General features: G+C 42.5%; 2 long non-coding RNA genes across 5 annotated transcripts; one reads left to right on the top strand and one right to left on the bottom strand.

Annotated features, from left to right (window-relative positions):
- Positions 1–6,627: 6,627 nt before the first annotated feature.
- Positions 6,628–9,127, top strand: LOC114147728 (uncharacterized). 4 transcript variants are annotated; one of them, XR_003596116.1, is made up of 5 exons: positions 6,628–6,642; positions 6,809–7,141; positions 7,239–7,567; positions 7,902–8,274; positions 8,377–9,127. It is a non-coding gene; the product is annotated as an uncharacterized LOC114147728 (long non-coding RNA). The 4 variants fall into 4 exon arrangements; XR_003596114.1 differs by lacking the exon at positions 6,628–6,642 and having other exon boundaries at positions 6,758–6,908; positions 7,072–7,141; XR_003596115.1 differs by lacking the exon at positions 6,628–6,642 and having other exon boundaries at positions 6,758–7,141; positions 8,377–8,551; positions 8,646–9,127.
- Positions 9,128–18,002: 8,875 nt separating this feature from the next.
- LOC114147734 (uncharacterized) lies at positions 18,003–20,842 on the bottom strand. The gene is made up of 3 exons (XR_003596122.1): positions 20,752–20,842; positions 18,486–18,488; positions 18,003–18,158 (listed from the first exon to the last, which is right to left on the bottom strand). It is a non-coding gene; the product is annotated as an uncharacterized LOC114147734 (long non-coding RNA).
- Positions 20,843–23,380: the final 2,538 nt, after the last annotated feature.

Below are 23,380 nucleotides of genomic sequence, written 5' to 3'. Positions count from 1 at the left end.
GAAATGTCGGGAATGTTAAACTGTGGTGTAATAATTTAAGAAATATATGCATTTTACTGAATTATAGTCAAATTAGTTCAATTAACTTCAAATTAATGAAAAAGTTGCTTGTTTTTTGACCGTTATTTTTTGAAAAATGCCGTGGTAAACACTCAGTTTCCATGGATACGCAAAATGAAATGACTTAAATATTTAATATTTTAAAAAAAAAACATTTTAAAAAATAGTGTTTACCCTTATAATAACCTATATTTGAATTGTTTAGTCTCATTATTTTTTCAAGATAGGGACATGTTGATGTGTTTTGGGTTTTTTTTAAATGCCCTGACAAACATACTTGGTTTCCATGGTAATGACATCAGACTAACGGTTTGTTAGGACGCTTTCCATAAAATTTCCATTCATGTCCGCGTTCACACACTGATGTTTATAAGCTAATGGATTGTAGCCACAGATGTTGTATGGTGCCAGCAATAAACTCCAGCTAAAGGTGAGAGAAGTGTCTTGCTCAAGGACACAACGACAGAGGCGGACCATTGCAGGGCAAACTCCTACCACTGTCGCCCCAGTAATAAGCATTGTAAGTGTGTGTGTTCGTTAATGATAGACCATTAATAGGCAATGAATGGTGTATAGTCGTAGTGATCATCAATCAAAGCTAATTTTCACAGCAAAATAATGATTTATTTGTGAAAATCATCTTCGATGACTTTGGATTCCAATTCTTGGTAAACTGGATGGTTCTTTGCCCTTTTTTTCTTTTTGATAAATGCCTACACAAACATATTTAGTTTCCATGGATACATTGGTGACATTATTTAAAATGACTTCAAGCAGCTTTGTGAAAAATGTGTTCTATGTAGTCTCCATGGATACATTGATTAAATAACAACACACAGCTTTATTCTTATAAAAAGTCATTAAAGAACAATCAGTGTGTGCCTGTTGATTTCACAAAGTAACTAAATTATTTAGTTTATTGTAATTACTCAAGACCAGAAAAACAGCCTTTTGTTCCATTGCATTTTAGTGACGTATCATTTTCAGAAGTCACTTGAATGTTAACAGTGAATGTTAAAATTCATTAGAAAAACAATCATCTCAGTTTCAGTTGGTCCAGTTGTGATTCATTTGTTAGTTAAAATCTTGGAGGGATTGCAGGGGTTTGACGTTGTTTATGTGGTTTAAAAAGTTATTTCTGGTTTTAGAAGATCCGTTTTGTTTTATTCAGATCTTTGGAATAAGTAGTCAGTGTCTGGTCCAGGTTTCAAAAAATGCCTCAATAACACATTTGGTCTCCTTGGATACGTTGCTTGAAATAAAACCTTAATACTTGAATATTAGAAAAGTTTTTAGATACATATTTGTCCTGTATTATTTCTAAGTAGTTTAGTTAATATTTACTAAACCATTATTGCTTAGTTTGCATTTTCTAAGAAAGAGGAGTTTTGAATAATTAGTTGTTTACGAAATGCTGTGTTGGTCCTTTGCATGTTTGGAGCTGTAATATATTTTCACGCTGATTACATTTTCAGAAAGAGTCAGCAATATTAATAGTGGTGATTGGAAAACATTTGACTTTAGTTTGAGAAAATTACTTTTAGTGAATCCATTTTGTTGCAGGGTTTTATTTTATTTTAAGAGTTTATGGCTAGGGATGAATTACCAATAAATCTAAATTTGATTTATTGTGTTTAATGATTGATTGGTACCAAGATGAAGCTGCAAGTTTGTTTGTCTGAGTGCTGATGGTTTATACGTGTTTGATCACTGAGTTTTAGAGTTTGTTCTGGTTTTTATGTAAAATTGTGTTTTTTGCTGGTTTTTTTGTGACTAAATATAAGCTTTATTTATTTTATCTCTTAATTCCCGTTCTTGTTGTATAATCACATCTGGCATAGCATTAATATCGCTAATTAAATATATTCAAGAAAAACAAACACATTCACAAAGCTGGGTTATTGTATTGTTGGTATTTCAGTGTTCCCTCTAAACATTGCTTTGGACTTTTGTGATTTTTTTCAAGATACAGATTTATAGCTTTTTTGGCTTTGTTTTTTTCTTCACAGCCCATACCATGGCGCTTCCAGCAGATGGATCCCCAACGTTGGAGGGACGTCCAGATAATGGTGAGGAACACGGTAAGTTGTGGTTAAATGAAGCCGACATGGTTTCTGAAGACAACGGAGAGGAGTTGAAGTATAGTTCACCTCCGCAGTCTGTGGACTGTTCTACCAGCTCCACTGATAGCAATATTACCAGCTCCAGTGGTAGCTCTACTTACAGCTCCAGTGAAGACGAGGTAGGTAATGGAGACCAGGATGACTTTAGATCCCGATTTCGGGTTGTCCAGGTCCTTCGACCAAACATTAAATTAGGGATGGCTCAGAAGCCCCAAGAAGACATGGCTCCTTGTAATTCAGTTGAATTCCCATCTGGACCTGACAAACAGGAAGAGCCCATTTTGCGTCCAGAGAAGTCCAGACCTATCGGTACCTTGCAACATCATCAGGTAGGTTTGGAAAAGGACGCGGCTCATGTGACATCAGTGACTGGCATAAACGGAAAGAGGACAAAGAACAGTGATGCTGAAGAGGAGCCCCCGGCCAAGAGGACCAAGTATAGTGTCCTGTCCTTTCCGTACCAAAAGACGGAATATGACGATCCCATTGAGTTACCACCTGTCCTCAGTCTCTCACCTTTGACGTCGTGTGAGGATCCTGTTTTGTCATCCCCCGTCCTCAGTCCCTCACCACCGACGCACTTTGAAGATCCTATTTTGTCATCCCCCGTCCTCAGTCCTTCAACACCGATGCACTTTGAAGATCCTATTTTGTCATCCCCCGTCCTCAGTCCCTCAACACCGACGCACTTTGAAGATCCTATTTTGTCATCCCCCGTCCTCAGTCCCTCAACACCGACGCACTTTGAAGATCCCATTTTGTCACCCAGTGTTATCAGTCTCTCAACAATGTCGCCAAATGAGGATCCCATTTTGTCACCCAGTGTTATCAGTCTCTCAACAATGTCGCCAAATGAGGATCCCATTTTGTCACCCAGTGTTGTCAGTCTCTCACCAATGTCGCCATATGAGGATCCTATTTTGTCATCCCCCATCCTCAGTCCCTCAACGCTGACTCACTTTGAAGATCCTATTTTGTCATCCCCCGTCCTCAGTCCCTCAACACCGACGCACTTTGAAGATCCCATTTTTCCACCCATTGATTTCTTTCTCTCACCAATGTCGCCATATGAGGATCCTATTTTGTCATCCCCCGTCCTCAGTCCCTCAACACCGACGCACTTTGAAGATCCCATTTTGTCACCCAGTGTTATCAGTCTCTCACCAATGTCGCCAAATGAGGATCCCATTTTGTCACCCAGTGTTATCAGTCTCTCAACAATGTCGCCATATGAGGATCCTATTTTGTCATCCCCCGTCCTCAGTCCCTCAACACCGACGCACTTTGAAGATCCTATTTTGTCACCCAGTGTTGTCAGTCTCTCACCATTGTCGCCATATGAGGATCCTATTTTTTCATCCCCCGTCCTCAGTCCCTCAACGCTGACTCACTTTGAAGATCCTATTTTTTCATCCCCCATCCTCAGTCCCTCAACGCTGACTCACTTTGAAGATCCTATTTTGTCATCCCCCGTCCTCAGTCCCTCAACACCGACGCACTTTGAAGATCCCATTTTTCCACCCATTGATTTCTTTCTCTCACCATTGTCGCCATATGAGGATCCTATTTTGTCATCCCCCGTCCTCAGTCCCTCAACACCGACGCACTTTGAAGATCCCATTTTTCCACCCATTGATTTCTTTCTCTCACCATTGTCACCATATGAGGATCCTATTTTGTCATCCCCCGTCCTCAGTCCCTCAACACCGACGCACTTTGAAGATCCTATTTTGTCACCCAGTGTTGTCAGTCTCTCACCAATGTCGCCATATGAGGATCCCATTCTGTCACCCCTCGTTTTCCGTCCTTCACCATCAATGCACTTTGAAGATTCAACTTTGTCATACCCTGACTTCTTTTTATGGATGGGGACTGAAGAGGACACAGTAGAGGAAGCAATACCTTCAACATCTAGCGGAATTACAGCAAGACAGAGTTCCAGACACGTGTTTTTTAGACCTCACTACGTCTTGTCAAGTGACTCTGATTAGATTGGGATCTATAAAAACTGAAGACCTATTTGGGAAGTCACATTAGGACATCATCATTTCTCTCATGTTTTTTATTAAAGCCATTGGGTTTCTAGGCAGACTGTGGAAGCCTTCGGTAGCGCCTTGCACCGGGGCTTTTCTTTGTTCCGCTGCTAAATTTAGTATTTTAGATGTTAAGGTTTCTGGCAGGACTGAGGAAGCCTTCGGTAGCGCCTTGCACCGGGGCTTTTCTTTGTTCCGCTGCTAAATTTAGTATTTTTGATGTTAAGGTTTCTGGCAGGACTGAGGAAGCCTTAGGTAGCGCCTTGCACCGGGGCTTTTCTTCGACTTTGTGTTTTCCTCTCAACTCCGTCCTGTTTCAGGGTGTAATAGACCCTTTTCACAGTGACGTCAGACAATGGCCGCCATAACTCAAAACTGGGTATCTTTACTTCCGGTGTGATTTTGCCTTGGGAACCAAGCTGAAAACTTCCCGCATTCTCATAATCTTAAGGATATAATAAAAGGTAAGTTTAATAATAACAGCATTTAAGTGTTAGATAGCTGTTACTAATCATTGTAAATTCACCATTCTCTATCTGTGTATAAAATAAACAGCCTCCGATCGGAGAGTAAACCACCTAGCAGCAGCTTTAGCCACATTTAGGAAAAATATACTCTCTGTCAGCGCTGTAACGTTTAGAGGTTCACTTTCTGTGTTTTATAAAACAGTGTTTACGTGCTAGATAACCGTTATAAGTCATTGTCAATTTACCATTCTCCAACTGTATTCAAAGGAACCAGCCTCTGATCATGAGTAAACCAGCTAGCAGCAGCTTTAGCCACAGTTAGGGAACATATACACCGCCGCCTGTCAGTGATGTAACTCTGTATCTCTGCTCATTTCCAAGCTCAAATGAGCAACTTCACGTTCAAACACAAGTCCCCCAAAAAACGCAACCGGTGAATCATTATTTTTTATAAGTTTAGAAAAAACAAGACAAAAGCCACAAATAACAGTTGGGCTTGACGATATTTCTGTTTTTCCAGCAACAAAATGCGCATCTCCATGCACTGTTCATGTTTCTGTCACTGCTAACTGTCACAGAGTCTCTCCCAAAGACGCAAAGAAGAAATAAAAATAAATACACAAGAAAATATTAATGTGCTATGATTTGGATAAATAACTTTAATCTGATTACTGGATTTGAAATACGAACTCGTTAGATTATTCGTTACCGAAAAAGTGGTCCGATTAAAGGCATTACAAAGCAGCGGCGGCACCGGACATCTCTGCTTATAACAAACAAATCCCTATTTTATGGGATGAGTGGCAACTCCAGTCTATAATTTAATAATCTGATCAAGATTAGAGCCTAAAACGTTATAGTTCAAAAACAGTAAAAAGTTCTGGTTAAGGAACAGTTATGTCACGTAGTTAGCTAGCTAACAAAATTCACTAATGCTAAGCTAACGGTTACGCAAAACAAAAATACCTACCTTCATAGTCAAACAGGTATTGTTCGGTGAAGAATTTGTAGCCTTTGTCTAATTTAGATTTTTTTGTCAGAGAGAACTGGTTTGCAAATCGTGATATATCTTCAAATCTTATTTTAGGCAAATGTTTTAGAGACTGTGTAAACTCCATGCTCCGGTGATCTGTCTGATCAACATATGCTGTCAGATTTATACATCTCTCTCTCTCTCTCTCTCTCTCTCTCTCTCTCTCTCTATATATATATATATATATATATATATATATATATATATATCTATATATGACATATATATATATATGAAATAGACAACTTTATCATTACTTACTATGTACACCGGAACTAAGGATACACAGCTTCGAGCCAAAACGGAAGTTGTGTGACGTCATGTGAAAAGGGTTTATAGTGGTGCTTCCCTACACGCTGCTTTCCAATATAGTAAATTATTCTGTCCTGTTCGTCTACTAATCCAGTCTCCCAGTTTTTAATCTTTCAGGTTTTAGCTGCTCATCGCTGGATTCTTTCATCGTTGTCCATGTGGTTCCTGCCTTCTGGATCCCTTGTTTTTCACACCGCTTGTAAGTTTTTGCATTCCACCTTCACATCATGCTGGTGGCAGATCTCTGATTCTCTGATCATTCCAGGTTGGATCTCGTCAGCCTGTAAACCTCCACCTTCAACACCACCAGTCAGACAGTGGAAGATAAGAGAACCCAGTTAACAAAAAAACAGTAAAAAACCTATTTTTACCTGGCTAGCGATTTTAAATATGGATGAAATTGAGGTCAAATTTCAAAGCTGTTCTTCTTCTGTCCATGTTCACATTTTTTAACTCTGTTGTCTTTTCTCTTTATTTCATTTCTCCGTCAACTCATGTCACTTGACTTGAGTTGACCAACAATTAAAGAAGAAGACCTGCTCCACCCGTAAACCTCCACCTTCAACACCACCAGTCAGACGGAGGAAGATAAGAGAACCCTGTTGACAAAAAAAGTAAGAAAACCTATTTTTACCCGAGTAACAATTTTAAATATGGATGAAATTGAGATCAGATTTCAAACCTTTTCTTTTTTCTGCAGATTTATATTTTCTGTTTTTTAACCCTGTTATGTTTTATCTTTATTTCATTTCTCCGTCAACTCATGTACCATGACTTGAGTTGACCAACAATTAAAGAAGACATGCTCCACCTGTAAACCTCCACCTTCAACACCACCAGTAAGGTGGAGGTAGAGAAGAGAACCCTGTTGACGAAAAAAGTAAGAAAACTTATTTTTAACCAGCTAACAATTTTAAATATGAATGAAATTAAGGTCAAATTTCAAAGCTGTTCTTTCTTCTGTCCATGTTCTCTTTTTTATAAACTCTGATGTCTTTTCTCTTTATTTCATTTCTCCGTCAACTCATGTACCTCAACTTGAGTTGACCAACAATTAAAGAAGACGACCTGCTCCAACTGCTGATCTACTGGTTGTAACAGATTGTGGAAAAGGTGAGGACATGATGACTTGATCAGGAATTCACTTTAATCATCTGTTATTTAGACAGAGATTAAGGAATGTGTGTATTATTATGTGATGATTGTCCAGCATCACCAGCAGCACTGGACCAATCAGGAGAGAGAAGACACAGAGGACTGAAGGGACTCAGAAAATCCTGCTGGAAATCCCAAGATGAAGTTTCCTGATGCAACAGGGGGACACCTGAGGACACAGAATAAAGAAGGACCATGTGAAGCAGGTCCTTCAATAACAAACCAAGCATGAGTTGACCAACACTGACAGCAGGTTACTTTGTCCATCTACTCATCTACTGGTTGTAACAGATGATGGTGAAGGTTGAGGAGATAATGACTTGATCAGAAACTGTGGCCGACAACTGCAAACGCGCAGCAAACAGCAAAACGAGCTGCAAACAGGTGAAACTGCACAGGAAAAGAGAAACTTCATTATCTTTTTACATTTTTTGTTTCATTTCATTGAAACCACAAAAATGTTTCCACCATAACTTCCAATTGTTCAATATTTTTTTCTATCAAACTTTGAGTAGTGTGCAAGAATGACCCAAACATGCTTTGACTTTATTGATCCCAAAGGGAAATGAAATGTAGTTGCAGCTCATTAATTCAGATTCTTCAAAGAGTTATTGCAGATGACTGATTGCTGTCAGCAGGAAAGATCTTTTGTAGCTGTCTGTGTTGCAGCAAACCTGAAGAAGCCTCTGACTGATGATACTCTGTTTTCCCCATACAGACTCATGAAGAGGACGGTCAGAGTCGTCCATAGCTTTCTTGACTCTTCTGAAGAATCTTTCTTTGCGTCATCTCCAGAGATTCCACAGTCATCTCCAGAACAGAACCAGAACCAATCCAGCCTTCTTTATCAGATTGTTGAGCCTTTTGAGGTTCCTGGCTCTGATGCTGCTGCACCAACAGATGATAGCAGAAGAGATGACACTCTCAGCAGCAGACTTAAAGATCTGCAGCAACTTGCTGCAAACCTTGAAGGATCTTAGCTTCCTGGAGAAGTGCAGTCTGCTCTGTCTCTTTTTGTAGACGGCTTGTCCATGTGGTTCCTGCCTTCTGTTGCGTCTCCAGTCCAGTCTGTGTTCCAGATGAACACCGAGGTATTTATATTCCTGAACCACCTCCACATCTTCTCCCATGATGGAAATAGGGTTTCCTGTTTCTCCTGAAATCAACAACCATCTCCTTTGTTTTGTTTACAGTCAAGATTAGATGATTGTTCCCTCACCAGGCCACAAAGTGATCCACCAGATCTCTGTACTCAGCCTCTTGTCTTCCTCTGATACACAACAACTGCAGAGTCGTCTGAGTATTTCTGTAGATGACAGAAGTCGGACTTGTGCTGGAAGTCTGAAGAGTAGAGGGTGAAAATGAATGGTGAGAGTACAGTGCCCTGTGGTGTTCCCATGTTGTTGAGCACCTGGTTAGACACACAGTCCTTCAGTCTCACTAACTGTGGTCTGTTTGTCAGGTTGTCACAGATGCAGGTGATTGTTGAGGCCTCCACCTGTGTCTTCTGGAGTTTCTAACAGAGCAGATCAGGCTGAATTGTGTTCAATGCACCTGGGAACCAAAGACCCTGATCCTCACTGTGCTGCCTGCTTTGTCCAGATGACAGTGGGTTTGTTGAAGCAGGTGTCTGATCAACTCCAACTCCACGGCGATAAGCAAACTGCAGGGGGTCCTGATATGTGATCGTCTGCTTACTCAAGTGGGCCACCAGGAATCTCTCCAGGACCTTCAGGATGTGGGATGTCAGGGCAACAGGTCTACAGTCCTTATGACTGATGGGTGACTTTTCTTCGGTACCGGAACCAGACAGGATGTCTTCCACAACAACGGAACCTCCTCTGGGGTCAGGCAAAGGTTGAAGAGATGCTGCAGAATCCCACAGAGGGAATCTGGGACTGACAGCATCTGGACCTGCAGCCTCGTTCCTGTTCAGTTTCTCCGGCTGCTAAACTAATATTGTTAAAAAAAAGTCATGGTAGCATGTTTTTATGTAGTAATGTGTATGTAATGTGTGGAATGAAGAAGATATGCTGCATAATCTGATGGAATTACAGAAAATCATTGTGGCTCCTGCTCAGTGTAAAAACACACATTTTGTTGGTTTCTGAAGAGTAAAAATTGAACAAATGTGTACATTTAAAGATTAAATTTATATTTCACAGTCATCACAATGCTAAAGAAAAGTCTCACAACAGGGTGAAAATCATGGTGTTTATTTACAAGACAGGAAGCAGGAGGAAGATATTAAAGAATGTAAATATTTTGCAGTGTCAGGTTATTTCTATGTATTATGATGTAATATAATACATGTATTTTTGGACTTATTGTATTCTGTTTTATTTTTGTGTGTAACTTTCACTTGATTTGTGAAAGCATGAGGAAGATATTAAATTTTTTGTATATATTTCGCAGTGTCATGTTATTTTTATTAATTATGATGTCATGGTGTATTTTGGAGGTTTTTGTATTCTGTTTAGTCTTTTGTGTAACTTTCACTTGATTTATGAAAGCATGGAAAGTTATTAAGCTGATCATAGAGTGAAATAACATCAAGTTGTAAGAAATTTCAATAAAAGCTTTTTTTGCCATCACTGCTTTGGTTTTATTCAGATATCAGATTTGGATCATTTGAGATGATAAATCTGCTTTAGAGCAGAAGGACAATCATTTGATTTCCTTTTTTATGCTATTTAAACTCATTGGCATGAAGCCTGGTACAAACAAGTTATCTGAGGTCAAGTCATATAAAAACAAACAAAAGAAAACATTAAAGTTTTTTTAATCACCGTCTTTTTATTGAGTTTTTTCCTTTAACACATACAATTTGTGAATACGAAGAAGTGTATCTAACACATACATAAAATAATACACACAGAGAAAATAATCCCTCCAAAGTAATCCCATTTAGCCCACCCAGGTCACTGCCCAGTAGGTCCACCCACTACATTCCTATCCCTGACAGGAATGGAACACATCTTAATAAAATTAATTAACTTAATTAATCTGAAGCATTATTGTATGTTTTGAAATGAGTCAAGAAAGGCTCCCCATGTTTTTTCAAATTTACCAGTTGCGTGTTGAAGAGAACATCTAATCCGTTCCAGTTTCAAACACGACATGAGGTCACAAAGCCACTGCTTGTGAGTTGGAGGAGCAGCACCCTTCCACCTGGTCAGAACTGTTCGCCTCGCTATCAGTGAGCAAAATGCCAGGGCCCGTCGTTTAGAGGCTGGTAAAGGCAACCCCTCACCACTGAGCCCAAAGAGAGCCAAGAGGGGGCCAGGTGTTACCACCACCCCGGCCAACCCGGACATCGTACGAAAAACATCTGTCCAGAACTGACCAAGAGCGGGGCAGGACCAGTACATATGAACTAGTGTGGCTACGCTAGTTTTACATTTGTCGCAGTATGGGGTGACTTCTGGATAGAAACGAGACAGTTTGCTTTTGGAGAGATGGGCTCTATGTACTATTTTGAACTGAATGAGACAATGTTGAATACAGAGATGTTGTATTCACCAGTTTAAGTATAGAGTCCCATGTCTCATCCAGTATAGTCATATTCAGATCTTCTTCCCATGCAGTTTTAAGTTCAGGTGAGGGGGACCCTTTTGTACTCAACATTTTATTATATAGCCATGAAACCAGCCCTTTACGAGTTGGGTTCAACAATAGAATGGTTTCCAGCAGTGTATGCTCTGGTGGAGAAGCTGAGCCTGATAAGTGAGACTGAATAAAGTTTCTGGTTTGCAAATATCTAAAAAAATGGGACTTAGGTAAACCATATTTAGTGCTGAGTTCCTCGAAGGATGCCAAATTCTTCTCTATAAAAAGGTCCTTAAAATAAGTAAGCCCCCTCCGGTGCCACTCTAGGAACACCCCATCCTGAACAGATGGTTTGAAAAAATGGTTAAGTGCAATTGGACTCAGGAGGGAGAAGTCATGAAGTTTAAAGTATTTCCTAAATTGGCCCCATATTTTCAGCGAGTGTTTCACTACAGGGTTTGAAATGGCGTTAAATGAAGCGAGTGAAAGTGGGGAACAAAGCAAGGCAGGGATGGATATATTGTTACCACTGCGTAGCTCCATAGCCACCCAGTCAGGACAGTCACCCAGGTTGTAGTAGAAATACCAAAACACTGAGCATCTAAGGTTGGCGGCCCAATAATAAAACCGGAAATTGGGGGAGGCAAATCCCCCCAGTTGTTTAGATTTTTGGAGTTGTAATTTATTAAGCCTTGGGCGTTTACCCTGCCAAATAAAAGACGAGAGAGTTGAGTCTAGCTCATTAAAAAAAGTATTGGGAATAAAAATGGGTAATGCCTGAAAGAGGTATAAAAATTTGGGTAGTATATTCATTTTAATTGAGTTGATACGTCCCACAAGGGACATGGAAAAGGGTGTCCACTTTGTGAGGGATCCCTTCACTTGGTTCAACAGTTGAATCAGATTCTCTTTGAACAGGTTTTTATGTTTTTTTGTCACTGTGATACCAAGGTATGTGAATTTTTGTCTTTCAATTCTGAACGGTAGATTGGCTAAATCTGACATATTGGCTTTATTACCTATTGGGAGAAGCTCACTTTTGGTGAGGTTCAGCTTATACCCAGAAATCAGACCAAATTGGCTAAATATATCGAGAGCAAAAGGCAATGAGGTTGATGGTTTGGAAACAAAAAGTAAAAGGTCATCTGCATAAAGCGACACTTTATGTTCCATATCATTCCTCCAAATGCCGGAAATCTCTTTACTGGTTTTAAGTGCAATGGCGAGGGGCTCTATGGCCAGATCAAAAAGTAGGGGACTAAGAGGGCAGCCCTGACGGCTGCCTCTTTGTAATTTAAAAGGTTTTGAGGTCTGAAAATTGGTACGAACCGTGGCAGACGGTTGCTGGTATAATAGTTTAATCCATGAAATGAAGTTTCCTCCAAAGCCAAATCTGCTAAGGACCGCAAAAAGATAGTCAAACTCAACCCGGTCAAAGGCTTTTTCAGCGTCCAGAGAGACAACACACTCATCTGAATCTGAGGCGCTGGAATAAATGATATTAAGCAGCCTTCTAACATTGAAATATGAGTGCCGACCTTTAATGAAGCCTGTCTGGTCTTTTGAAATAACCGATGGTAAAACAGTTTCAAGTCTACGGGCAAGAATTTTGGCTAAGATTTTGACATCTGTATTTAGGAGAGAGATAGGTCTGTATGAGGTGCATTCCACTGGATCTTTGCCCTTTTTTGAAATAAGTGTGATGCAAGCTTCATAAAATGACTTAGGAAGGGACCCTTGTTTAAAACAGTCAGTAAGGGTGGAGCTGAGCTCGACAGAGAGTAAGTCTGAGAATTGTTTGAAAAATTCAGAGGGGAGACCATCCGGTCCCGGGCATTTGCCAGACTGCATTGAGGCTACTGCTAGGGAGACTTCTGCCTGGGAGATGGGTTCATCTAACTTGTTCTTAAGTTCTGGTGAAATAACAGGAATGTGAAGTTTAGCTAGGAAATCAACAGTCCTGTTGGAATTGGTCTGTGATTGTGAGCTGTAGAGCTCCTCGTAGAAGTCCCTGAATGCATCATTAATCTGACCGTGATCTGTGACTATACTGCCATCTTGTTTTCGAATTCTAGAGATATTTTGCCTTGCCCTAGAGCCCTTGAGCATGGTCGCTAATAGTTTATCAGGTTTATCGCCATGCACATAAAATTTGGATTTGCTGTGTAAAAGCAGGCGTTCAGCTGAGTGTGTTGTCAAGAGGTCAAGCCTTGTTTTAAGTTCAACACGCCTTTTAAACAGTTCAGGACACTGATTCAGAGCATATTTTATATCAACCTCTTTGATTTGTTGAATTAGGTTGTTCTGTTCATAGGTGGACTGTTTTTTAATTTTGGCTGAGTAGGCAATAATCTGGCCTCTAATGTAGGCCTTAAAAGCATCCCATACCACAAGGCTGGAGGTCTCATGGGAGGAGTTAGTGGCAAAAAAGAAACGTATCTCATCCTGAATAAACTTCACAAAGTTTTCATCAGACAATAGGGTTGAATTGAAACTCCATGGTCCACTTCTTAGAGGGAAGTGAGGAAGGGACATGGACAAAGTGAGTGGGGCGTGGTCTGAGATAACTATGCTATGATAGTCACAGGAACGGATCTGCTGCAACCATTTAGAATCTGCAATAAAATAATCAATTCTTGAGTAAGTTTTGTGTACATGTGAAAAGTATGAGTACTCCCTCTTGTCAGGATTTAAAGTACGCCACACATCACACAGCCCGTACTCAGATAGAAAGGTTTGGATGACTGATGCAGATTTGCTTATGGCATTACTTTTAAGGGATGAGCGGTCCAAAGTTGGGTCCAGCCAACAGTTAAAATCCCCCCCCAGGACCAGTGAGTATTTATTGAGGTCAGGTAGGAAAGAGAATAGTTGTTTAAAAAAATTCTCATCATCTGTATTAGGAGCATAAACGTTGACCAGGGCGACCAGAGTGCCGTGCAGTTTCCCACTTACAATAATAAACCTGCCGTGTTTGTCAGCCACCACATTATCAGCCTCAAACGGAGTATTCTGGCTGATCAGTATTGAAACCCCTCGTGCCTTAACCTGAAAATGGGAGTGAAAACATTGTCCCTTCCAACAAGCCAGGAGACGACCCCCGTCCAAGCTCCTGATGTGAGTCTCCTGCAGAAACGCCACATCTGTATTAAAACGTTTAATATGGGAAAAAACCTTCCTTCTCTTCACTGGGTGGTTTAAGCCTTTGACATTCCAACTTAAAAAATTTAAATGCTGACTCATACGATTTCAGAGTGTGCGTGTTATCCTACTTTGATAAGTACGATAGCAGTGTGGTAGGCAGAGATTGAAACAAAAGAGGTGAAGAAAAGTTACAGTACCCTGCGGGACCCCTGGCCGTGACCTTAGCCTTCCCCCAAACCCCCCCCCCAAACATAAACAGCTGCCAAACAAAAAAACAACAATGTGGCAGCAAGCTCTTCAAAATGAACATTCTCAGAGATCCAATCTTCCAGTAACCAACAACCTCGGAATAAAAAAACCCAGAACTATCTATAGCAAACTAACCACTGCCCCTAGTGGGTATGAAGTAGATATAGACCCCCCACATTGATATTGATTTTGAGATATAGTTTACTGGCTGTCATAAACACCATAGGTAGGAAAGTAGTATTACAATAAAAATTGAGGCAACCACAAGAAATAGAATGACAGAGCTACCCTTCCATTCATTAAGTCCAATACCAACCAAAAGGATGGCCAGAAAAAGTCTATTGGAAATAGGGAAATATGACATAAGTCTATATTTACAGTACCTACTGCGCCCCGAGGAAAAGCAGCCTGTCTGTGTTTCTGAAAAAAGCCCTCGGCAAAACGTTGCTCCTTCATTGGTCCTCCTGTGGTTTTGGAAGCCTCTTCTTGATGAACTGTTGAGCCTCTTCCACAGAACCTAGAAATTTTCTGGCACCGCTGGGTTGCGTAATGCGAAGACGGGCTGGGAAGAGAAGAGCCGGCTTCAAGCCCCGCTTGTAGAGCTCCGCCATGGTGTCCTTATACTCTGCGCGCTGGGCCAGGACGTCTGGGCTGTAGTCCTCCACAATACGAAGAGACGCACCTTTGTAGTCGAGCTTCCCTCTCTTCCTGGCTTCTCGAATGATTAGATCTTTGGTCAGGTATCGATGCAGGCGAAGGATCACCGGGCGGGGAGGACGTCCTGCGGGCCGTTTGGCTGCCAGAGAACGGTGCGCTCTATCGAGCTCTGGTGGAGATGGGAGCACCTCTTTCCCAAATAACTCACAGAGAAGGTTGGAGAAAAACTGAGTAGGGCGCCCACTTTCAGTGTCTTCGGGCAGACCGAGGATGCGAATATTCTGCCGCCTGCTGCGGCTCTCCAGGTCAATCACTTTATCTTTTAGCTTAGCGTTGTCTTCACGGAGAGCAGCACATGAGTCTTCGAGGCTGGCCACTCGCTGGCCCAGATCCTCTGTTGCGAGCTCCAAGGAGGAGATACGCTCTGCCTGTTCCTCCAGGGCCTGCCGCACCTGGTCCAGCTTGGAGCTCAGCATGTTGACAGAAGACCTGAACTCAGATTTCAGATCCTCACCATGCTGCTGAAAAAGTGCGGTGATAGCATCTAGCGTTAAGCTAGCGTCCTCCTTCTTACTTCCTTTCGCGCTCTTACAGGCCATCTCTAGTGCGTAAATAATTAAAAATACTTGCCAAGATGTTTTTTGTATTGATAGGTGGCGTTGAATTAGTTTTCTGTGGGGTGAATTTAGTTAAAAGTCTGGATTTTTCCGGAGCAGTCCGTTGCTACGTCTACCCTGCCCGCATGGCAAACCGGAAGTCAAGAAAACATTAAAGTTTGATCATCGTTTATGGTTTAAAAACATTAAAGTTTGATCAACTTTTATGGTTTAAAATGAGCCTCAGATTCAGAATCTCTTCTCACATTCATTCTGTTCCCACGGAGTCTAAAGAAACAGATCAAGCTGATCTAAGCTGGGAGGAACTAACAGGACCTGGAGAGTTGCATGAAAAAAGAGATAAAGGACAAAAACATGGAAAATATGGGTGTTGCATTATTACCAAACAATAATTATGGAATTGTATGTATTTACATCTAATCAAAACCTGCATGAGCTGGCAGGGGCGCAACTACATACTTTCTGAGGCATTTTGTTAGCATGTTTTCTATCGTTCTTATAGCTCGATAGGAAGCCTGATCCAAACTGGCAACCCACATTAATAAAATGGTGAAATAATATTGACCACAAAACACTGTATTTATAAAAGATATCAACATTTTTCCTACACAATCCTAACAAACGTTTTTAATGTTCTCTTCACAATGTTTATTTATTTACTATTAATCTATTTGTATGATTTGTTCTTTAAATTGCCATCTATATTATTTTTCGGTCTCAGAAAATGACTGAGGGATGAAGAGGCTGCTGTCTGGTTCTTTAGGTTCTGACGGGTCTGCGGTTCCTCTCCTGATCCATTCTGTCTGATATCAAACAACCCACTGAATATTGCCGACACATTTTTTAATGTCCCTGTTAAACTTCACTGTAATTGTTTAGCCTGGAATGTGTGTCTTCCCACTCATAAGTAAAATAATAATAATAAATATAGGGCATAATAAAATATTATGTAATACACAAACCGTTCATTCAGTGGAGATATACAAATTCTATTTAGTCTAAAAGGTTCAAAAATTGTCCAGGTATTTTCCACATTAACATTTTGTTTTCACTTTTTTTTTTTGACATAAAGAGTTTTTACAAATATAGTCTTTAATAAATGTAGTCACACTTTTTATTAGTTGTTTCTCCTACTAACTGTTTCTTAAAAATCAGGATGTTCCTCGTTTTCCAAAGAGCGTCTTTCAATTAACAATTATCCACCACAAAAAATCATTCCTCCCGCAATTTTCCTTCAACAACACATAGGCTATTATTATATATGAAATAATAACCTGTCACCGTGGTAACAATAATAACCACACCCGTTGAGCAAAGGAACATCCCCAAAACAAATGTCTGACCGTCTCATCATCTCCACATTTTGGTCTGGAAGATTAAGGACTTCTAGTGTCGTTTCTCTTGTATAGAAAAGCTCATGTAGGTAAACATTCATTTACTGTTTGCCAAGCTAAATAAATGGATGCTGTAGTCAATCTATAATCAATGGATGCTATAGTCAAGCTATAGTCAAGCTATAGTCAATCTATAATCAATGTATGCTATAGTCAAGCTATAGTCAATCTATAGTCAATCTATAATCAATGTATGCTATAGTCAATCTATAGTCAAGCTATAGTCAAGCTATAATTAATAGATGCTATAGTCAAGCTATAGTCAATCTATAGTCAATCTATAATCAATGTATGCTATAGTCAAGCTATAGTCAAGCTATAATCAATAGATGCTATAGTCAATCTATAGTCAATCTATAGTCAATCTATAATCAATGTATGCTATAGTCAAGCTATAGTCAATCTATAGTCAATCTATAATCAATGTATGCTATAGTCAAGCTATAGTCAATCTATAGTCAATCTATAATCAATGTATGCTATAGTCAATCTATAGTCAAGCTATAGTCAAGCTATAATCAATAGATGCTATAGTCAAGCTATAGTCAATCTATAGTCAATCTATAATCAATGTATGCTATAGTCAAGCTATAGTCAAGCTATAATCAATAGATGCTATAGTCAATCTATAGTCAAGCTATAATCAATAGATGCTATAGTCAAGCTATAGTCAATCTATAGTCAATCTATAATCAATGGATGCTATAGTCAAGCTATAATCAATGGATGTTATAGTCAATCTATAATCAATGGATGCTATAGTCAATCTATAGTCAAGCTATAATCAATGGATGCTATAGTCAATCTATAATCAATGGATGTTATAGTCAATCTATAATCAATGGATGCTATAGTCAATCTATAGTCAAGCTATAATCAATGGATGCTATAGTCAATCTATAGTCAAGCTATAATCAATGGATGCTATAGTCAATCTATAATCAATGGATGTTATAGTCAATCTATAATCAATGGATGCTATAGTCAATCTATAGTCAAGCTATAATCAATGGATGCTATAGTCAAGCTATAGTCAAGCTATAATCAATAGATGCTATAGTCAATCTATAATCAATGGATGCTATAGTCAAGCTATAATCAATGGATGTTATAGTCAATCTATAGTCAAGCTATAATCAATAGATGCTATAGTCAATCTATAGTCAAGCTATAATCAATGGATGCTATAGTCAATCTATAGTCAAGCTATAATCAATAGATGCTATAGTCAATCTATAGTCAAGCTATAATCAATGGATGCTATAGTCAATCTACAGTCAAGCTATATAAATCAATGGGTGTCAGCTTCAACATGGAGTAATAGTTTCCTCTTCTCAGGTATTTTGTTGGCCTGAATTGACTTTGCTCATTGTGTGTCATGATCTGTGTTTTTCCTTGTTTATTTAGAGTTTTCTGTGTCGTTAAGTCTCTTCGTTGTCCTGTCCTCCCCTTGATTGTTCCCAGGTGTGTCTCGTTTCTATGATTACCCCCAGTGTATTTAGTGTCACCTGTGTGTCTGTTCTTTGTCGGGTCCTCGTCAATGTCTAGCCTTGTTGTCGTCAATGTTTAGTCTCTTCGTGTTCAGTGTGTGTTACTCCTGCTCGTTGTTTAGACTAAGTTATTTTCATTAAAACATCATATTCATCATACCTGGGTCCGCTGCATCTGCCTCACCACTCTCACCACCCGCACTTCCTGACAGAAGGACCCGACCAGACCGAACGGTGAGGCTCGCTATTATGGACCCAGCTGGAGTGAGGTTCCCTCCGAAAAAGCAGAGCGGACCGAGGCGGAGATCCAGCAGGGAGGACAGGGAGCTAGCTGAAGCTCTCGCCGACCTGCAGCGGGAGCTTTTCCGGGGAACAAGGCTGGTGTTAGCACCCCCCGGGTACGGCCCCCGTCGATTCCTTCGTCCGGGAAGCCAGCGACCTGAGCCGCCGGTGGAACCGGCCCCTCGTCGCTTTCCGGAAACACCTCCTCCGCCGTCTACCCGGAGACAGCGACGTGAGCCGCCGGTGGACCCGGCCCCTCGTTGCTTTCCGGGAACACCTCCTCCGCCGTCTACCCGGAGACAGCGACGTGAGCCGCCGGTGGACCCGGCCCCTCGTCGCTTTCCGGAAGCACCTCCTCCGCTGCGAGCTCGGAGACAGCGATGGGAGCCGCCGATGGACCCGGCCCCTCGTCGCTTTCCGGAGCCGCAGCCAGCCCCAAGGTTTCGCTCCGGCTCGCCTCCGCAGCCGGTCCCGAGGCTCCGCTCCGGCTCACCTCCAGCCGGCGCACCCGAGGCAGAATCAGCCGGCGTTCCAGCCGGCGCACCGGAGGCAGAATCAGCCGGCGTTCCAGCCGGCGCACCCGAGGCCGAATCAGCCGGCGCACCCGAGGCCGAATCAGCCGGCGTTCCAGCCGGCGCACCCGAGGCCGAATCAGCCGGCGTTCCAGCCGGCGCACCCGAGGCCGAATCAGCCGGCGTTCCCTCCGAGACCCCGACTCCCGAGACCCCCTGTGTTCCGACCGAGACCCCCTGTGTTCCAACCGAGACCCTCTACGTTCCTTCCGGGACCCCGACTCCCTGTGTTCCTCCAGAGACTCCCTGCGTTCCTCCCGAGACCCCGACTCCCGAGACCCCCAGTGTTCCGACCGAGACTCCCTGCGTTCCTACCGAGACTCCCTGCGTTCCGACTCAGACTCCCAGCGTTCCACCCGAGACCCTGACCTCCAGCGTTCCACCCGAGACTCTGACCTCCAGCGTTCCACCCGAGACTCTGACCTCCAGCGTTCCACCCGAGACCCTGACCTCCAGCGTTCCTCCAGAGACCCTGACCTCCTGCGTTCCTCCAGAGACCCTGACCCTCTGCGTTCCTCCAGAGACCCTGACCCTCTGCGTTCCCTCCGAGACCCTGACCCTCTGCGTTCCCTCCGAGACCCTGACCCTCTGCGTTCCCTCCGAGACCCTGACCCCCGAGACCTTGACTCCCGAGACCCCGAGGACCAAGACCCCCTGCGTTCCTCACAAGACTCCCAGTGTTCCGACTCAGACCCCCGGCGTTCCCACCGAGACCCCCTGTGCTCCACCAGAGACCCTGCCTCGGGGGGCTCATCATCGCCACCTCCCGGGCCGTGGACAGCCGCTGGACCGCCTCCTGGGGTCCCGCCTCTGTGGTTCCCGCCTCCAGCGCCGCGGACGGCCGCCGGACCGCCTCCGTGGTTCCCGCCTCCAGCGCTGCGGACGGCCGCCGGACCGCCTCCGTGGTTCCCGCCTCCAGCGCTGCGGACGGCCGCCAGACCACCTCCGTGGTTCCCGCCGCCGCGGACGACCGCCGGACCACCTCCGTGGTTCCCGCCTCCTTTGCCTCCGCCCACCCTGTGGGTAGTTTTTTGTTGTTTTTGGACTCTTGGCCCTTCTTGTTTTTCCGCCCACGATGGTGGGTTGTTTTTTTTTTTTTTTTTTTTTTTGTTGGTTTGGACTCTGGCCCGCCGTCCGGCACCCCTCCACCCACCCTTGCTGGGTTTTTTGGTTGTTTTTTTTTTTCTTGGGCGTCTGGTAGCCGCCCTTTAGGGGGGGGTACTGTCATGATCTGTGTTTTTCCTTGTTTATTTAGAGTTTTCTGTGTCGTTAAGTCTCTTCGTTGTCCTGTCCTCCCCTTGATTGTTCCCAGGTGTGTCTCGTCTCTGTGATTACCCTCCCGTGTATTTAACTCCACCTGTGTTCCTTGTTCGTCGTCGGGTCCTCGTCGTTACTTGCCGCCCTTGTCGTTTGTCGTTCCGTTCCTGAGTGCCCAGTCTATTTTTCATCCCTGGTTTACCGGTTGCTACCGGCGTCGAGCCCTGGCTTTAGCTCGGCCGTGCTGCCCGGCATTGGGACTGTTTTGGACTGTGTGTTGCATTATTAAATTCATTATTCATCTTACCTGGGTCCACTGCATCTGCCTCACCACTCTCACCACCCGCACTCGCTGACATTGTGATGTGTGACTGAACCAATTCACAGTAAAACAGATGTGACCTGATTTTGTTTGTTTTTTAACTGTTCACTGCATGGCGTCCATTTAAAGTGCATTTTGCATGAGCATGAAAAAAAATCACCCACCAATTTCAAAAGTAGCCTACAAAACGATGAATGCCCGACTTACCCAGCCTTGCAAGAACAATAGGCATCAGTGATCTAGTAGTCCACAGCTATATTGATGTAGAGGGTGTGTGGATCTGCAGTTTTCCTCATCGAGCAAAAGCATTTTGCTGTGACGTGCACAATGTTGGAGGCATCGCGTGACTCAAACACCTTGATCTCATCCAAAAAAGATGACATGAACTCGTTGGTTCCTCTGTCCATTGTAGTAGTTGATATATTGTGAAAATCCGGTAGAAATGATGCACTAATCGAGTCAGAAATACACTGCAGAGAATCAGTGGAAGTGAAAGACGCCATGTTTACATAGAAACAACGCGCTGTGAGGCTTTGTTTGTGAGACTTGAGGCCACGTGGGATTTTCTAGGTCGGTTGTGGGCGGAGCTTGGTAAGGTCCATACTTCCATCCTCACTTCTGACGTCTGTCATGGCACCTCGAATGATTAAGTGACACAGTTGCAAAGGGTCAATTTTTGGGGTCATGTGGAACTGATCTGAGTGTTTCCATAGAAACGAGCAGACATTGCCTCAGAACTACTGTGACCTCATTGTAGCTATGACCTCACCTGTGATGTGGTCAAACGATCAAAGAACTTCTGAGGTTATGAGGGCTTGTATTTCAAATCATCAGTTCATATTCAGTCAGATCTTCGAACTTCAACACCGTTTCTAGCAAAGCTTTTCATGATGAACAGGATTTTAGTTGGCGTGTTTTTTCCCCTGGGTTTTGGACTTGGATATTTGGTTAGCACCAAAATGCAGAAGGCTTTTGACAAAATCTTTCCTGGGAGCGATTCAGATGAAAGTGTCTCTAAGGACGAGAGCACCGAGTCTGTATACGATGATTTTGACGCGTTCCTTTTTGAACCTTCCCCAGTTGGGGAAGTTTTAGAGGAGCCTTCCTCGCCACAGAAGCAAGCTTCTCCGGCTGGAGAAGCTTGCTTCTCCCAGTACGATGAGTTTGATGCATTCCTTTTTGAACCTTCCTCCTCTGCGGAAGTTCCTTGCGAGCCTTCCTCGCCACAGAAGCAAGCTTCTCCGTCTGGAGAAGCTTGCTTCTCCCAATATGATGATATCAATGCGTTCCTTTTTGAACCTTCCCCGGTTGGGGAAGTTTTAGAGGAGCCTTCCTCACCACAGAAGCAAGCTTCTCTGGCTGGAGAAGTTTGCTTCTCCCAGTATGGTGATTTTGATGCCATCCCTTTTGAACCTTCCCCGGTTGGGGAAGTTTTAGAGGAGCCTTCCTCACCAGAGATCCAAGCTTCCCCGGCTGGGGAAGCTTGCTTCTCTGAGCACGATGATGTTTGTGCCTTTCCTTTTGGTCCTTCACCGGCTGGTAAGGACCCCGAAGTTGAGTCTGAAGGCTCAACTTTTTCTCTGACGAAGATGGCAGAAGAAGACTGGACCCATAAAGAGAGCGCTGTCCAGACCACAGAGATAAGGAACGATTTTTCCAATCGTCCCTCTGAGAAAAAAACAGTTGAGTCTGGAAATTCAAGTGCTGTCTTGTCAAACGCAGCAATATATTGGTGCCATGTGGCAGTTGATACCTGGATCGAAGACGCTATCCAGGAAACTGTTCGAGGGAAGGATTCCTCCAATCTTCCCTCGGAGAAAGAGACAGTTGAGTCTGAGAATTCAAGTGCTGGTTTGACCAAGGCAACACAAACCGATGGGACACAGGCCACCATTGATAGCTGGATCCAGGTACCGACTGCTGCCCAGACCACTGACATAGAGAAGGATTCCTCCAATCTTCCCTCAGGAGAGACAGTCGAGTCTGGAAAGTCAAGTTTCGCTTTCACGAGTAAACAACTAGAAGAAGAGAGCACTTTCCAGACCATAGTGGTACAACTTCTGTTACTGTTTTTTTTTGTTTTTAGTTTCTTGTGCATTTCATTTTTATTACGGTTTTGCTTTTACTTTAGTATTTTTTTCTTTGGTTTATTGTTTCTGTACACTGTTTATTCACTTGCTTCTTTTTTCAGTCCGGATTCAGATATGCTTTATTGAGAATTACTACAATTGATATTTTTTAAAATTGTTACCCCGCTATAAAAATCCCAGTTTTAGAAAATCCTATGTGTTGATGAACTGGACTAAATTGTTCAAAATGGGTAAAACAGCAGTAAGTGTGAATCAAAAGATGAACTGCAGTGTAAAGATTGGAAGGTTATTGAAAGGCAGAACCCTGTGAAAATAAAAACTTCTGAACAAATGGATAGTAAATTATGGGTTAATATGAGTAAATCATTTATATAGAATTGGGAACTGGAACATTAGACGAGTATGTGAATTATTTCCCTCCATGCTGAGAAGGTAGTAAACATTAAAAAAAAGCTTCAGCAGGAATATTTTATAAAAAGGAGGTTTTAGAGGGAGAAGAGGAAATCTAAGATCAAATAATTCAGGGTGTTGTGGAAAAGAAGGACATTTGGCCAGAAACTGTCCTGAGAAACAA

Source organism: Xiphophorus couchianus, chromosome 7, assembly GCF_001444195.1.
Source record: "Xiphophorus couchianus chromosome 7, X_couchianus-1.0, whole genome shotgun sequence".
Taxonomy (NCBI): domain Eukaryota; kingdom Metazoa; phylum Chordata; class Actinopteri; order Cyprinodontiformes; family Poeciliidae; genus Xiphophorus; species Xiphophorus couchianus.
Note: the sequence above shows the minus strand (reverse complement) of the source record. Positions and strands in the feature narration are given on the sequence as shown.